The sequence below is a fragment of the Peromyscus maniculatus genome, chromosome 3 (assembly GCF_049852395.1).
Source record: "Peromyscus maniculatus bairdii isolate BWxNUB_F1_BW_parent chromosome 3, HU_Pman_BW_mat_3.1, whole genome shotgun sequence".
Taxonomy (NCBI): Eukaryota; Metazoa; Chordata; class Mammalia; order Rodentia; family Cricetidae; genus Peromyscus; species Peromyscus maniculatus.
Genome location: NC_134854.1, coordinates 153,479,023 through 153,496,092, shown reverse-complemented (window position 1 = coordinate 153,496,092; position 17,070 = coordinate 153,479,023). Strand labels below are relative to the sequence as shown.

The window sequence follows — 17,070 nt, the reverse complement described above, 5'->3', positions numbered from 1 at the left end:
GCCCAGGTAGGGTGCAGGGCCTGCTCTCCTGTGTGCTGCAGCTGGTGAGTGGCAGGGCTCGTTCTCTCACTGTCATGACCCCAGGGCCAGCTCTCTCATCAGCTACAGATGGTAATGGGTAAGGGGAGGGTATCTCTCTCTCACCCATGCCACCACACAGCAGATGTGAGGAGGTGGGGTCAGGTCTCCTGCCCTCAGGGCCGGCTCACCTGAACCCACTCCAACAGGATCAGATTTAGTGGCCAGGGGCCCTATGGTGAGGGGCCATCTTTCCAGAGTGCAAGAGCCAGCTCTCCTCTGAGGGGCAGGGCTAGCTCTCCTATTATAGTTACCAGAGAAGGGCACGGCCAGTTCAGTACAGCCCTTGGATTTCAACATATGTGGTTCCTATAACCCCTTGTGGTAACAGGAGCCACAGACAGCACCCCAGACCCTGGCTGCTGCAGAGCCATGAACTGAGACATGGCCCTAGGCAGCAGCCTTGGCCTGGATGTCTCAATGGCCCCATGTGGCAGCACATACCACCCAGATCAATGTTGCTCCAGCAGTAGCATGGCCCTTAGACATTGACATGGTCTCAGGTGCTTGGCCCAACTCCAATCATCTGCATCGCCCTTGGTGGTAACATGTGGTGATTTATTGTATACCAAATAAAGCTTGCCTGAGGATCAGAGGACAGAGCCAACCACTAGATTAAACAGAGGCCAGGCAGTGGTGGCATACCCCTTTAATCCCAGTACTTGTGAATCACATGCCTTTAATCCCAGCACTTGAGATCTCTTGTCTTTGCTACCAGTATTTGAGGAGCAGACATGCCTTTAATCCCAGCATTACTAGGACAGAAGTAATATAACTGGGCAGAGAAAGGTATATAAGTGTGAGGAGACAGGAGCTAAGAATTTTTGGCTGATAGCCTTTTGGCTTAGGCCTTTTTTGGCTGAGAACTCAGAAGCAGTCAGAGGATTCATGGAGTTGGTGAGGTGAGAAGTAGCTGTGGCTTATTCCTTTGTCTCTCTCATCTTTCAGCATTTACCCCAATATCTGACTCTGGGTTTTTAATAATAAGGCCTTTAGGAACTTGTGCAATAGTACAGGAGCTGTAGACATCAAGTCAGACCCTAGCTGCTGTAGGGCCACAGACCCAGACATGGCTCTTGGCAGCAGCCCTGGCCTGGAGAACACCATGGCCCTGGGTGACAGTGCAGGCCACTCAGATCTGCATGGCCCTGGTGACATCATGGCTCTTGGATAACCACATGGCCACAGGTTGCATCCTAGACCCTGGGCATCCTGTCCTAGACAGTAACCAAGGCTTGAATATCACCATGGCCTTAGGTGGCAGCACAGGCCATTGGGATAGGCGTGGCTAGGGGCCTCGTGCAAGTTCCTGGTTATGCCCTGCTTACTCCAGCTGCAAGGCATGGCACAGAGCTGTTGCTTTTCTTCTCTTACATGCTCAGGCCTCAAAATTCCTGCTTTTTTTTCCTTTTGGTTTTTCAAGACATTTTCTCTGTGCTGTCCTGACAATCTTGAAATTTGCTGAGAATGGCGTCAAACTCACAGAGATCAGCTTAACTCTGCCCCCTGAATACTGGGGTTAAAGGTGTCCACCACCACCATGTCTCTTGGTGTGTAGTCTTAGTGGCTATGGACCAAGTGGGACACAGGAAAACTTCTGCTACAAATGGTGTCAGAACATGGAGCAAGAGTTTCTACCTAAAACCTGAGAAAGCTTTAAAAAAAATTTCAAAACGGAGCTAAAAACAGCTTCCTACTTGTCTCTCTCAAGTTAGCTGCACCCTGTGTGCTCGAGCTATTCTATGGTGGGTTCCTGGCATGTGGGCTTGACCTGAAGCATGGCAGGAATGAGGCATCTGCAAGCCACACATTACACTGCGTGGTGGAATGAGCCTTTGCTAATACACACACACACACACACACACACACACACACACACACACACACACACACAAGAACGAAAGAAAAAGTTTTGGAGCGGCAGTTGGATGAAAGACCCACTGCCTCCCATAGTTCTGCCATGTTAGGAAGCTGAGGTGGGCGGAGAATGCAGCAGTTTAAAGCAATGTTAAGTTTTCTAGGTATACATAGATAAAATTCAGTTAGGTAATCTTCAAGCACTTCAAAGACCTACAGAATATGGCATTTTAAATGTCTTAAAATTTTAGACCTTCTGGACAATGAGACATGTCTGCTCTTGGCAGCACCGATTTACTTCAGAGAGGAGGATGGGCATCGAAGTTTATCTACACCTTGGCAAAAATAGCCATTTGGGCAAGAAACTGTTCTTGCTTAGACTGCTTGACAAAATGATGTATTGGTTTGACATGCAGGACCACTGAACTTTGCTTGGTGAAATGGTCCTTCAGGTTCCTGCTTCACAGAGAAAACTGCCAGACATTCTACAGGACACAGAAAAAAGTGGCTGAGTGTCTCTAGGTCCGTGGGCTAAACACAGATGCCCCAATTTTACAAAGAAACTTTGGATGACTGTCCAAGCTATCAGCTGCCTCTGTCTACTTTCACAAGACTCCTGAAAGTTGCTTGTGTCATTGTCCCATTTCTCAGGTAATATTATATCCTTCTGAGGTCTTTGATGTAGTTGAAGACTAGATAGTTATAATTTCCTTAATTATGATAAAAGATAAGTTAAATATGAAACCTTAGACTCACAAATATAGGACAGATAGGATATCTTCTTTAATTTTGCCAAATACAAATAGACTAGGTATTATAAATAAACTAGATATTGTAACTGCAATTCTTGCTTGATCATTGTTTTATTATATGTAATTTTACTATGTTAAAGTTAAAACCCTTCTTTTTGAAAAAAAAGAAAAGGGGAAGTGCTGTGGATGTCTTTCTGTATGCTGTAAATATGTGTTGCTCTGATTGGTTGACAAATAAAGTCATTTGGCCTGTGGCAAGGCAGCTTAGAGGTGGGTAGGAAATCTAAACATGTAGATAGGAAGAGAAAGGAGAGGCAAGGCAGATGCTGTGAGCTGCCACCAAAAAAAATAAATAAATAAAAATAAAAATAAAATAAAATAAAACAAGATGTAAAGATACCAGTAAGCCAAGAGCCACATGGCAAAGTATAGATTTATAGAAATGGGTTAATTTAACATGTAAGATCTAGCTAGCAAGAAGCCTGAGCCAATAGACTATACAATTTGTAATTAATATTAGCCTCTGTGTGGTTACTTGGGTCTGAGTGGCTGCAGACCAGGTGGGACACAAGAAAGCTTCAGCTACAGTCAACAATTCTTGAAAAACTAAAATCTAAAAGAAAGAAAGAAAGAAAGAAAGAAAGAAAGAAAGAAAGAAAGAAAGAAAGAAAGAAAGAAAGAAAGAAAGAAAGAGAAAATGTTTTTGGGCAACAAGCTGCTAGATGGAACCATAGACCCACTGCCTCCCAGCCTGGTTCCCAGACCTGGCAGTAAACATAGTTCTGCTAGGTTGGGAAGCTGAGGTGGGTGGAGCCAGCAAACAAAGCTGCCGTTTCAGGCCTAGTAATTCTGCAGTTTAAGCAATAGATTCACAATAAGTTATATTCAGATTAAATAAACCTCTAAATTGTTTACAGTATGTGTAAAAAAAATTATACAGGCTTGGAAGAGAGAGGAGAGGGAATATAGATAGTTATATAAAGAAATAGTTTAAAAAAAATAAAGTTTTTAAAGAGACAGTAAAGGTAATATAAAAAATAAGCCACAGAAAGATGGATATTAACAGAAAATCTGGATTGTGTTGTCTTTGGGATTTTTAACTGCAGAAAGACATTTGGTGGTAAAAGCTGCTGAGTTAATCAACATAGATATTGATATTGACATAGATATAGATATCTTGATTTCGAAATCTATGTCTAAGGATACATTGGTTTGGAAAAGAGGTTCTGCTTCTGTTTCTACAGAAAATGAAAACCTTTGTATTGCTTCCAGGCTAATATGGTTTAACCAACCAAGACTCCCTGAAAGGTCTCCAATGACATCATGGCCCCCCCAAAAAATAAATAAATAAAATAAAATCTACCTCAAACAGGTCTTCACACATGATTTAGAATTGAATATACTAGATGTCCAAAAGAGGTGGTGATTCATCATTGAAATATATATATGCTTAGTTTTGGTTACACATCCCTCTTACCCTCCCTCTTCATCCTACTTAATATATTTCTTCCCTCAGTATTCCTGTCCTCTGCATTCATATCCAGGATGGTCTACTAAATAGGAAAGAATTATTGGGGGCAGAGGAATAGACAATTAGGAGAAAGAAGAGTATATCTGATGAATTCTAATCATAATTTTTATAATTTCTTTAGAGTATTAAGACAGCATCAATCAAAAATTGCCATAAAATTATATAACAGATTAATATATTTATAATATTTAACTATATTTCTTATTTTCATAGATAAAATAATGGATTTTCTTCTAATATCAATGTGCTTAAATTTGCAACTTTTATTCCATGATATAAATACATTTTTTAATTTTAAATTTTTTATTATTTTTGAGAATTTCATGTATGAGTTCTGTATTTATATCATTTTGACCTTCCCTCTGGCTCCTAACTCCCACCACCAATCACTCTTAAATTCAGAACCTTTTTTGCTATAATTATCATCACACACACACACACACACACACACACACACACACACATACACACACACACACAAACTACAAAGTCCATTTAGTTTTGTTTGCTTATACTCATATTTAGGGTTGATCAGTATTAAAAAACTTATGAGAAATCTAGAAAGATTTGATACATATATGTGGTGCAAAGAAAAATGGGAAGAGCAATGATTTCTTAAAACAAGCTAACAGTTTTAAATAGATTTAAAATTATGTTTTCAACTTATTATGTAGAAGATAAATAAGCATTTATATCAGTTACACATGGCTTTCTAATTCTGAAAAATGTGAAGCACATTTTGAAAAATGGCATGGTTTTTATGAAAATAATATTAAGGGAATGCTATAGAAAGGTTTTCTTGTATATTTTATACATGTCCATAAACACAAATAATCTCTAATTTGGTCGACATATATATAAATATTTCTTTTAAATTTCTTTAGAAATAATTCACACACAGCACATTTTTCAAAAGCAATAGGAAGCACAAAATGCTGCAGACTCTGATACTAGTCACAGCACATCTCTAATATTGGCTGAAGGACTTCAAGGTTTTGGTTCTTTCAGCCAGACCTTGTTCGCACCTGCACCATCACCAACACAAAGGCCTATTTGATCTTCTTGTTTCCCTGTATCAGTATGCAGGAATGGCTTGAAGGATACAGGGTGCCAATAACCTGGTAAATCAGGTGGACTGGCTCATCCAGAGACGTCATATAACTGTAACCTGATAAGACTAGAGACAGAATGAACATGGAAAATAACAACAGAAAGGAGATCACAGCTTGCAAAGCCTTAATGTGGGCCATAGTGCTTGGATCTTGGGATCCTTTACTGTAAAGCTTCATTGTCTGAAGGTGTTTACACAGAGAATAGATTAACAGCAGAAGACTGTAGCAGGAATCCTAAAAGTTCTTATTAATAAAATCAAATCCAGCCATGTATTGGGGTGAATACTGGAAAATCATAGAGATAGAACAAGCCACAGCCAACCTTACCTCGCCAGATCCTCAGCTGGTCTTGTTTCCTCAAACTTGTAGCCTCTGCGTCCACATATCCGAATGGCTCTCAGCTGAACTGTGCTGCTAGAAGCCTGAAAGCTTAACCCGTCAAATGCTTAACCAGCCAAATGCTTCTAGTTTCTGATCTCTATGCATTATATCTTTCTGCTTTCTACCACCACTCCCTAGGATTAAAGGCTCGCTTTCTGGGATTAAAGGCGTGAGTAACCATGCTTGGCTGTATCCTTGAACACATGGATTTCTGCCTCTGGAATGCTAGGGTTAAAGACGTGTGCTACCAATGCCTATCCTCTATGTTTAATATTGTGGCTGTTCTGTCTCTGACCCTAGATAAATTTATTAGGGTACACAATATTTTGGGGAACACAATACCACCTCAGAAGACAGATCGTAGATGTGGTAAAGGGAATGACGTTGTTCAGAGTGAATGTCATCAAAAGTGTATGGTTTATGATATAAGCCAGTTTGAGCTTCCCAGTCAAGTTGCCTCTGTGACCATCCACTTGGACTTTCCCACATATGGTTCCCATCACAAGATTAGGAAACAAAAGCATCAAACTCCCCAAAAGAACAACTACAATGACACTCTTAATTTTTCCCTTCAGGCCAAGAAAAATAAGGTTCAAGAAATTGCCTATCTTCAGCAAATACAGTATGCTGACTATAGTTCCCAGCTAGGTATTAAAATGGTTGATTACAGCCCAGGCAACACAAATAATGCATTTTACTTGTATAGTTAATAAAGCTGGATTAAACACAGTTGAGCACAGTTGAGTCTGATTTGCTTTAAAAAAAAAAAAGATTTATTTATTTATCATGTATACAGAAGAAGGCGCCAGATCTGATTACAGATGGTTGTGAGCCACCATGTGGTTGCTGGGAATTGAACTCAGGACCTCTGGAAGAGCAGTCAGTGCTCTTAACCTCTGAGCCATCTCTCCAGCCCAAGTCTGGTTTGCTTTTAAAAGCAAATAGTTTTTTTAAAAGACCAAAAACAAAATGTAGTTCTCATGCCACTGGTTGTGATTTTGTGACTACCTCAATCCCTGTGCTTGTCATTTATGGTCAGTGAAGATCATGCTATGTTTAAATATCATGGCCATTGTAAAATGCAAAAGCAACCCTGTGTGCTGGTGAATGAGTTTGGCGCTGTTTTTATAAAAACAAAAATGCTTGCAAAACAGTTCAAGTGGATTTCTACTTATACAGCCTTCTAAGCACTAGTGTATTTCAGGGCTGAGGTTAGAGGGAAGCTGCATTATTTGCAAGCATGCAAATAAAAAAAAAACATGGTTTTATGGTTTAAAACAATTTCCTCATGGTTAGGCCCACCATAATTTGTATTCATCCACGTTACTGATTTGCAATTAAAATTTTAAAATTCAGTACAGAGATTATGCAATGAGTTTGTTAATACTTTATTCTATCTTGGTTATATATAGAATTATTACCAATATGGATTCCTGTTAAATGACAGATTGATGTATTTTAAAAAATTGGAAAATTTCCTAATCAAATTGTCAAGACATTTGCATGGGACACCAGGAAGGTTAATACTTCATAAAGTCTGATAACTGATGAAAATACCTATTACCTATGCATAATTTTTACTCAAAAGCTGACAAAAGCTTGTGTGCACAGTGCTTGCATGTGCTCACACATGCGCCCTCATCTCTCATAGAAGAATCATTGTGCTGCACTCTTCTAAATTGAAGACTATTTTCAAAGATATCATGTAAGTTTAAAGTACTCATTTGTTGTACTTCAAACCATTTATTCCACTATAAATATATGTAACATATAAATATTTTCAAATAAATGTATCATAGTTAGATATTTATATAATTATTGTCTTAAATATAGCTAATATTTAAATATTACTTGACTTAAATAATCAACTGTATTTTAAAAAATTCTATGTCAAACTCTTTTTAAGTTTATTTTATTATTTTGTGTGTATGAGTATTATGCCTGCATGTATGTTGGTGTACCACATGTGTGTCTGGTGCTTGAGGAGTGTAAGCCTCCATGTGAGTGTTGGGAATCAAACCTAGGTCCTTTCCAAGAACAAGTGCTCTTAACCTCTGAGATAACTCTCTAGCCCCAAAAGTTTTCCAAATATTTCTCAAAAGAGCATGTGTTTGTTACTGTGGAGTTAAGACTTCATATATAAATATTCAGTTTTTATGTAACTGATTCTGATGACTTTGTTTTTGAGATTAGTACATGCTAAAATAGTTTAATTTATGAGTTCTAATTTTTTTCAATTTTTATAATATAATTGGTTTTAGAGAGGGCTGAAGTCACACTACAAAGATGGAAAACCAGGCACTTGGCTTCACACAGCTGTAATATGGACTTTTTAAAAACTCCTTGATATTTCGGTATATTTATTGGTAAAATACTAATAAAATAATATCATCTTCATTAACAACAACAGTGACAATCCCCTCCCAAATTGAAAATGAACAAAATCTTAAAATATTGCAAATAAAATATTGCTTTTTGAGAACATTTTTTTCTATAAGAAAAAAATTACAAATTCATCCAATAATAATTATTTTCCAGCAGATTAAGCATACTTACTGTGTTTGCTTTGGAGGTGGGGTTGATGTTCTTCTGTCTGACATGTTTTATTTTATAAGGTTTTGTAGCTAGAGTTTTCCTGCCTTGCCCACAGTCAGGACAAATCTCCATCACCCGCCAGTCCCACAGCCACTCAGACCCAACCAAGTAAACACAGAGACTTATATTGCTTACAAACTGTATGGCTGTGGCAAGCTTCTTGCTAACTGTTCTTATAGCTTAAATTATTCCATTTCCATAAATCTATACCTTGCCACATGGCTTGTGGCTTGTGGCGTCTTCACATGCTGCTTGTCATGGCGGTGGCTGGCAGTGACTCCTTCTGCCTTCCTGTTTTCTCTGTTCTCCTCTCTTAGTCTTGCCTATACTTCCTGCCTGGCCACTGGCCAATTGGTGTTTTATTTATTGACCAATAAGAGCAATATGACATACAGACCATCCCACAGCAAGGTTTGGTATTGCTAACCTAAAATTTCAAAACTTCTTAACCTGGTTTACTACTAATAGAGTGATACTATTCTTATTTAAAACATACAAATGTAAATGTGTTTGCTCAAGTAAACCAAATAAGAATCTTGAAGCAGATAGCTCTCAGGTGTGATAGCACCAGAAAGGCAGAAATAAGAGATGAGTTCAAGTTTGAGGACAGCTTAGCTGGACAGTGATTCCCATGCCAACCAAAGCTACATAGACAGACCTTGCCTCAAAACACAACAAAAATTAACATATAACAGTGATTATTTCTGTGGGATATTATCTTAAATTAATTTCTACATTCTTATTTAAGACCTTAGATTAATTCTAAACAGTAAATGATATGTTTGGCAATAACTAGGTAAAATGGAATGCTAAAATATAGTTGCCAAGGTTAGTTTATTGAGCTATAAGATCATATATAGTTCTTATTTAATATGTTATGCAGTAACTATTTGCTGACACCCACAAACTTACTTGCCTAAAAGAATTGAGAACAGAGTTCGGGGTCAGAGTCTCTGTTCCCTGTTACATTATCTGCTTAGCTTTCTAAATAGCATTAAAAGTTCTCCACCTACATTCTCTATCAATTGTTGAGAGCTGGGGTTTTCAAATTTGACCCAGAACTTATAGGTAGTAGGTTTGGCGGAGATGGTCCTGTTAAAGCTATTTGGAAGTTACTATAAATTAAGTAAATTACTGATTTTTATTTTATTTTGTGTTTTCCTTTTTACCTCTTTTGCTTTTTCATATAGCATAGATTGGTGGTGCTTATTTTTATACTCATCTACAGAATAAAAATGATGGAGGAAAATGATGATGTAATTAAGGAAAGCACTGTAATTGTTAAAAATCATGGATTTAAGTGAAGATGTAATTATGAAGGTGAACATTATTTTGCATTTATAAATTTGATAGGTTGACACATCACACATAAGTAGGTAGAGTATAATCCACCTACTATGATAATTTATTTTCACAATTAGTATGTCAATAGTAAATAGCAATTATAGAAGGATGTAATCCAGGGGAGATGTTCAGCCCAGATAAAAGACTGAGAGACCAAAGAAATGATTTCATCTATGTCCAGCTTTGTGAACCAGTGGGTTTCTTTGAGTTGCTTATAGGAGGATGGGTCAAAGGTTACTTACAGGAACATGGGTGTCTCTGGAAAACTGCATTCAGGAGTAGCCTATCCTAGGACCAGTCAGGACTTGGGAAAGATGCTAGCCTTGCTGGTAGCTCAGCAGTAAGAAAGTGTCTCCTCCCTAGTGATTATTATTGCATACATAACCTTGGAGAGAGGACTTGAGCCTTGTGCATTCCAAGAGCTTCTGAACCTTGTGTTTCCTGGTATTATGAGCTTCTCTCATCCCCCCAAGAGGGGTTGTTTCAACCTAAAGGCGATAGCAACACAACAAAGCTTCTGCTTTGCCCATGTTTGGACTCATCTCTTATACTAGGCTCAATATACTAAATCAAAGGAGTTATTTATATACCAAACACAGTTGTTAAAATAAGCAGGATGGCAGATAGAAGAGAGAGGGAGGAGGAAGAGGAGGAGGAGGAGGAGGAGGAGGAGGAGGAGAAAAGAGGAAGAAGAAGAAGAAAAGAAGAAAAAAGGAGAAAAGAAGAAGAAGAAGAAGAAGAAGAAGAAGAAGAAGAAGAAGAAGAAGAAGAAGAAGAAGAAGAAGAAGAAGAAGAGAAGGAGTAGGAGGAAGACGAGGAGGAGAGAAGAGATGGAGGAGTACCAGAAATTACCCCAACTGGTCAGTTTTAGTAAATATGATTTTTAAAAGAAAATGTCATTCAAATTTTACTTTCTAAAAATATTTGAAATAATCAAATTTTTGATCAGTGGTTGATCAAATGACTGATGATCATCTTTGGGTTTTAATTTTTATTTATGAACTCTTGGTTTTTTTTTTCTTTAACTGTATTCTATCTATAAACCTAATGCCCACTCTCAGAAAATCAGAAAGCATGTTGCATTTTGCAGAATGAGGAGTCCTTCAAAACTATATTTGCAAATAAAAGCCAATTAAAATTTGTAAATTTGTTACAATATTGTCCCTTGACATCATGGAACTTAAATTGGGTAGAATCCAAGGCTAGGTTGGAGAATTTCTCTTCTTGTGGTATCTGTTTTAGGAGCTCTAAGACACAATCTTGGATAGAAATATAGTATATAGAGAAATAGAGCTGGTTCAACGATCCTTTGCTTTTTCTTTTTTTTTAATTTTATTTATTTTATTTTACAATACTATTCAGTTCTACATAACAGCCACAGATTTCCTTGTTCTCCCCCTTCCTGCCCCCCTCTCCTTCCCCCCAGCCCACCCCCCTTTCCCATCACCTCCAGATCAAGGCCACCCCCAAGGACTGAGATCGACCTAATAGGCTCAGTCCAGGCAGGTCCAGTCCCCTCCTCCCAGATTGAGACAAGCATCCCTGTATAAGTCCCAGGTTTCAAACAGCTATCTCATGCAGCGAGCCCAGGACCTGGCACCACTGCCTAGATGCCTCCCAAACAGATCAAGTCAATCAACTGTCTCACCTATTCAGAGGGCCTGATCCAGTTGGGGGCCCCTCAGCCTTTGGTTCATAGTTCATGTGTTTCCATTCATTTGGCTATTTGTCCCTGTGCTTTATCCAACCTTAGTTTCAACAATTCTCGCTCATATAAATCCTCCTCTTTCTCGCTAATTAGACTCCCAGCGCTCCACCTGGGGCCTAGCCATGGATGTCTGCATCCAGATTTCTCAGTACTTGGATGGGGTTTCTGGCACAACTATTAGGGTGTTTGGCCATCCCATCACCAGAGTAGGTCAGTCCCTGCTGTCTCTCGGCCATTGCCAGCAGTATTTTGTGGGGGTATCTTTGTGGATTTCTGTGGGCCTCTTTAGCACTTTGTTTCTTCCTTTTCTCATGTGGTCTTCATTTACCATGGTCTCCTATTCCTTGTTCTCCCTCTCTGTTCTTGACCCAGGTGGGATCTCCCGCTCTCTTTCCCTCGACCCTCGCCGTTCATTGCTCCCACTCATGTCCAGGCTGTTCATGTAGATCTCATCCATTTCTCCATCATTGGGTGATCCCTGTGTCTTTCTTGGGGTCCTGTTTTCCAGGTAGCCTCACTGGTGATGTGAGTAGCAGTCCAGTCATCCTTGTTCTACATCTAGTATCCTCCTATGTGTGAGTACATGTCATATTTGTCTTTCTGAGTCTGGGTTACCTCACTCAGGATGATTTTTTCTAGATCCATCCATTTGCCTGCAAACCTCATGATGTTATTGTTTTTCTCTGCTGAATAGTATTCCATTGTGTATATGTGCCACAATTTATTTATCCATTCTTCAGTTGAAGGGCATCTAGGTTGTTTCCAGGTTTTGGCTATTATAAACAATGCTGATATAAACACATCTGAGCAAGTGCTCTTGTGGTATGATTGAGCATTTCTTGGGTATATGCCCAAGAGTGGTATAGCTGGATCTTGGGGGAGATTGATTCCCAATTTTCTAGGAAAGCACCATATTGATTTCCAAAGTGGTTGTACAAGCTTGCATTCCCACCAGCAGTGGAGGAGAGTTCCCCGAGTTCCACATCCTCTCCAGCATAAAGTGTCCTCAGTGTTTTTGATCTTAGCCATTCTGACAGGCGTAAGGTGGTATCTCGGAGTTGTTTTGATTTGCATTTCCCAGAATCCTGTACAATAAAACAACCTCTGGAGGCATCACAATCCCTGACTTCAAGCTCTACTATAGAGCTACAGTAATAAAAACAGCTTGGTATTGGCATAAAAACCGACATGTGGACCAATGGAATCGAATTGAAGACCCTGACATTAACCCACACACCTATGAACATAATTTTTGACAAAGAAGCCAAAAGTGTACAATGGAAAAAAGAAAGTATCTTCAACAAATGGTGCTGGCATAACTGGATATCAACATGTAGAAGGCTGCAAATAGATCCATATCTGTCACCATGCACAAAACTTAAGTCCAAGTGCATCAAGGACCTCAACATAAATCCAGCTACTCTGAACCTGCTAGAAGAGAAAGTAGGAAGTAGTCTTGAACGCATTGGCATTGGAGATCACTTCCTAAATATAACACCAGTCGCACAGGCACTGAGAGAAACAATCAATCAATGGGACCTCTTGAAACTGAGAAGCTTTTGTAGAGCAAAGGATACAGTCAACAAGGCAAAGCAACAGCTTACAGAATGGGAAAAGATCTTCACCAACCCCACATCTGACAGAGGACTGATATCCAGAATATATAAGGAACTAAAGAAATTAGACATCAAAATGACCAACAGTCCAATTAAGAAATGGGCTATAGAAATAAACAGAGAATTCTCAACAGAGGAAACTCAAATGGCTGAAAGACATTTAAGGAATTGCTCAAGATCCTTTGCTTTTTCAACTGTTTTAGCTCTTAGAGGAAGGAAACTTAACTCACAGAAACAACAAAAGACAACATTGTTTCTGTTAATGAAAAGCTACTAGCACTTGAATTGTTTGTTTATGCAAAGTAAATGCCTAACATAAGAAGAATCATTTCTTTGTTATATGGGAGGGTTTTCTATTTTTTTTATTTTCTTTCTTTTATTTTATTTTACAATACCATTCAGTTCTACATATCAGCTACAGATTCCCTTGTTTTCCCCTCTCCTGCCCCCCTCCCTTTCCCCCCAGTGTACCCCCCATTCCCACCTCCTTCAGGGCAAAGCCTCCCCGGAGGACTGAGATCAACCTGGTAGACTCAGTCCAGGCAGTTCCAGTCCCCTCCTCCCAGACTGAGCCAAGTGTCCTTTCATAAGCCCCAGGTTTCAGACAGCCAGTTCATGCGCTGAGGACAGGTCCCAGTCCCACTTCCTGGATGCCTCCCAAACAGTTCAAGCTAATCAACTGTCTCACTTATCCAGAGTGCCTGATCCAGTTGGGGGCTCCTCAGATATTGGTTCATAGTTCATGTGTTTCCACTAGTTTAGCTATTTGTCCCTGTGCTTTTTCCAATCATGGTCTCAACTTCTCTTTCTCACATGATCCCTCCTCTCTCTCATCAATTGGAATTCTGGAGCTCCACCTGGGGCCTGGCCGTGGATCTCTGCAACCGCTTCCATCAGTCATTGGATGAGATTTCTAGCATGACAGGGTGTTTGGCCATCCTATCACCAGAATAGGTCCGTTTGGGTTTTTTCTTGACCATTGCCAGTAGCCTATTGTGGAGGTATCTTTGTGGATTTCTGGGGACCTCTCTAGAACTTTGCTTCTTCCTATTACCATGGGGACTTCATTTATCATAGTCTTTTTTTTCCTTGTTCTCCCTCTCTGTTCTTGATCCAGTTGGGATCTCCCGCTCCCCTAAGCTCTCTTTCCCTCGACCCTTGCCCTTCATTACCTCCCCTTATGTCCAGTTTGCTCATGTAGATCTCATCCATTTCTCTGTCACTGGGCGATCCCTGTGTCTTTCTCAGGGTCCTGTTTTCTAGGTAGCCTCCCTGGATTTGTGAGTAGCAGTCTAGTCATCCTTTGCTTTACATCTAGTGTCCTCCTATGAGTGAGTACACACCATGTTTGTATTTCTGAGTCTGGGTTACCTCACTCAGGATGATTTTTTCTAGATGCATCCATTTCCCTGCAAACCTCATGATGTCATTGTTTTTCTCTGCTGAGTAGTACTCCATTGTGTGTATGTACCACATTTCATTTATCCATTCTTCAGTTGAAGGGCATCTAGGTTGTTTCCAGGTTCTGGCTATTACAAACAATGCTGCTACAAACATAGCTGAGCATGTGCCCTTGCGGTATGATTGATAATTTTTGACAAAGAAGCCAAAACTGTACAATGGACAAAAGAAAGCATCATCAACAAATGGTTCTGGCATAACTGGATGTCAACATGTAGAAGGCTACAAAGAGATCCCTATCTGTCACTGTGCACAAAACATAAGTCCAAGTGGATCAAAGACCTCAACATAAATCCAGTTACTCTGAACCTGATAGAAGAGAAAGTGGGAAGTAGTCTTGAATGCATTAGCATAGGAGATCACTTCCTAAATATAACACCAGTAGCACAGACACTGAGAGAAACAATCAATCAATGGGACCTCTTGAAACTGAGAAGCTTTTGTAGAGCGAAGGACATGGTCAACATGAAAAAGCTACAGCCTACAGATGGGAAAAGGTCTTCACCAACCCCACATCTGACAGAGAGCTGATATTCAGAATATATAAAGAACTCAAGAAATTAGACATCAAAATGCCTGATAGTCCAATTAAGAAATGGGCTATAGAGCTAAATAGAGAATTCTCAACAGAGGAAGCTCAAATGGCTGAAAGACATTTAAGGAATTGCTCAACACCCCTAAGCATCAGGGAAATGCAAATCAAAATGACTCTGAGATACCACCTTACACCCGTCAAAATGGCTAGGATCAAAAACACTGAAGACATCTTATGCTGGAGAGGATATGGAGCAAGGGGAACTTTCCTTCACTGTTGGTATGAATGCAAGCTTGTACAGCCACTTTGGAAATCAATACGGCACTTTCTTAGAAATTCGGGAATCAATCTCCACCAAGGCGCAGCTATATCACTCTTGGGCAGATATATGATTTAAAAAACTAAATGGAGATGCCTTTCCTACCTGTCCTTAAGTTATGAGAACTATTGAGCTGGCTTTCTCTTTAGTTGGCTGTCCAACTTTTGTCCTTATTTCTTGAGACCAATATTGTCTTTAACATCTGTAGCAAGATACATATACAGAATTTCCCTCTAGCCTGGGGGTTCCAGCACAAACAGGGGATTCTGTTGACCTATATTTTTCTCTTATTAATTATGCTATTGTCATTGATGGATATTAGAGAGTCTTGCCCAGACTGCTAAGGCCATAATCAAGTTACCTACATAAAGTTCCTATAGTAAAAACTATAGGTTTTGTATCTATTTCTTTTTTGAATCTGCTATTTGATGTTTACTGATGAGTACACATTATGCAGCTATAGCTAGAGTTTTTCTCTCTGGGTCCCGCTAAGCCCACTTATAAAATAAACATACAAATGCTTATATTATTTAAACCGCTCAGCCATTAGCTCAGGCCTACCATTGTCTAGCTCTTACTCTTATACTCAGCCCATTTCTGTTAATCTATATGTTGCCACATGTTCTGTAGCTTTACCTGCTGCCTCTACATGATGCTCCCTGGATGGCAGGCTAGTGTCTTCTCCTCTCTGCCGTCCTGTTCTCTCAATTCTCCTGTCTGCTAGTCCCACCTATATTTCCTGCTGGGCTACTGGCCAATCGGTGTTTTATTTATCAATCAGTCACCCACAGCATGCAGCCTCTTTTCTGATGCATTTTTTTTATTTATGGCTTTATAACAAACTACTCTCCCAAACTTGGTATCTTTACGCAAATGGATTGAGGCATAGCTTAGCTAAGTACAACTGCCTCTAATTTTGACAAGGTCACAATCGTACCAGGATCACTGAGAGTGCCAATAGGAGGGCAATCCACTTTTAAGTTCACTTGGGTATTGTCAGGCTTCAGATATTTACTGCATGTTGACCAGATAATCTGTCTTGTCACATAGCCCATTCCTGGGATCATTCAGGACACAGCAGCTGGTTTTCTTCAAAGCAACATAATCAAAGAAGAAGAAACAAAATATGTCAAGCTTCTAGGGTTCCCATTTCATATTCTAAGACTGGGAAATAATATATTCTATTTTCTCATAACTGTAGAGGATTGATGCCCAAAATCAAGGTACCAGGAGGCTGAGTTTCTTTCAAGGCCACTTTGCTTGGCTGGCAGATGTCTGCTTCTCATGATGTCCTCTTGTGGTCTTCCTTGAATCTATATATTTTGTGCCTCAATATATTCTTCTGATTAGGACTCCAGTCAAACTGAATTTAGAACCACCACAATGAATCCATTGTGCCTCAATTTCCTCTTCACAGGGCCTGAATGGAAATATGATCATATTTTGAGTAACTGAGATTCATATAATTTGATGAGTTGGACACCATTCAGTTGACAGGAAGCACCCTAAACAAGCACAACCTGAAGTGAGATGCCTACATATTTGCACTATTCTCTTTATTAGAAGTGAATTAAATCAAGTTCATACTCAAGGACTTGGCACCCACAAAGGCATTGGACTGAGAGGCGTTCTCATTGGAGACTCTCTACTACACTCACTGAGAGAGAAAAACCACCATTCAGATGTTGATTTTCAAGGCTTCTTTGGCATTATACATGAAAATATTTCCCTGATTCTGTCAAACAGAAGCTAAGCAGTAAAGCATGATATACTCTTTTGTC

At 39.5% G+C, this 17,070-nt stretch overlaps 1 pseudogene; it reads right to left on the bottom strand.

The window, feature by feature from the left end:
- Positions 1 to 5,205: 5,205 nt before the first annotated feature.
- LOC107399829 (taste receptor type 2 member 136-like) lies at positions 5,206 to 16,344 on the bottom strand (annotated as a pseudogene).
- Positions 16,345 to 17,070: the final 726 nt, after the last annotated feature.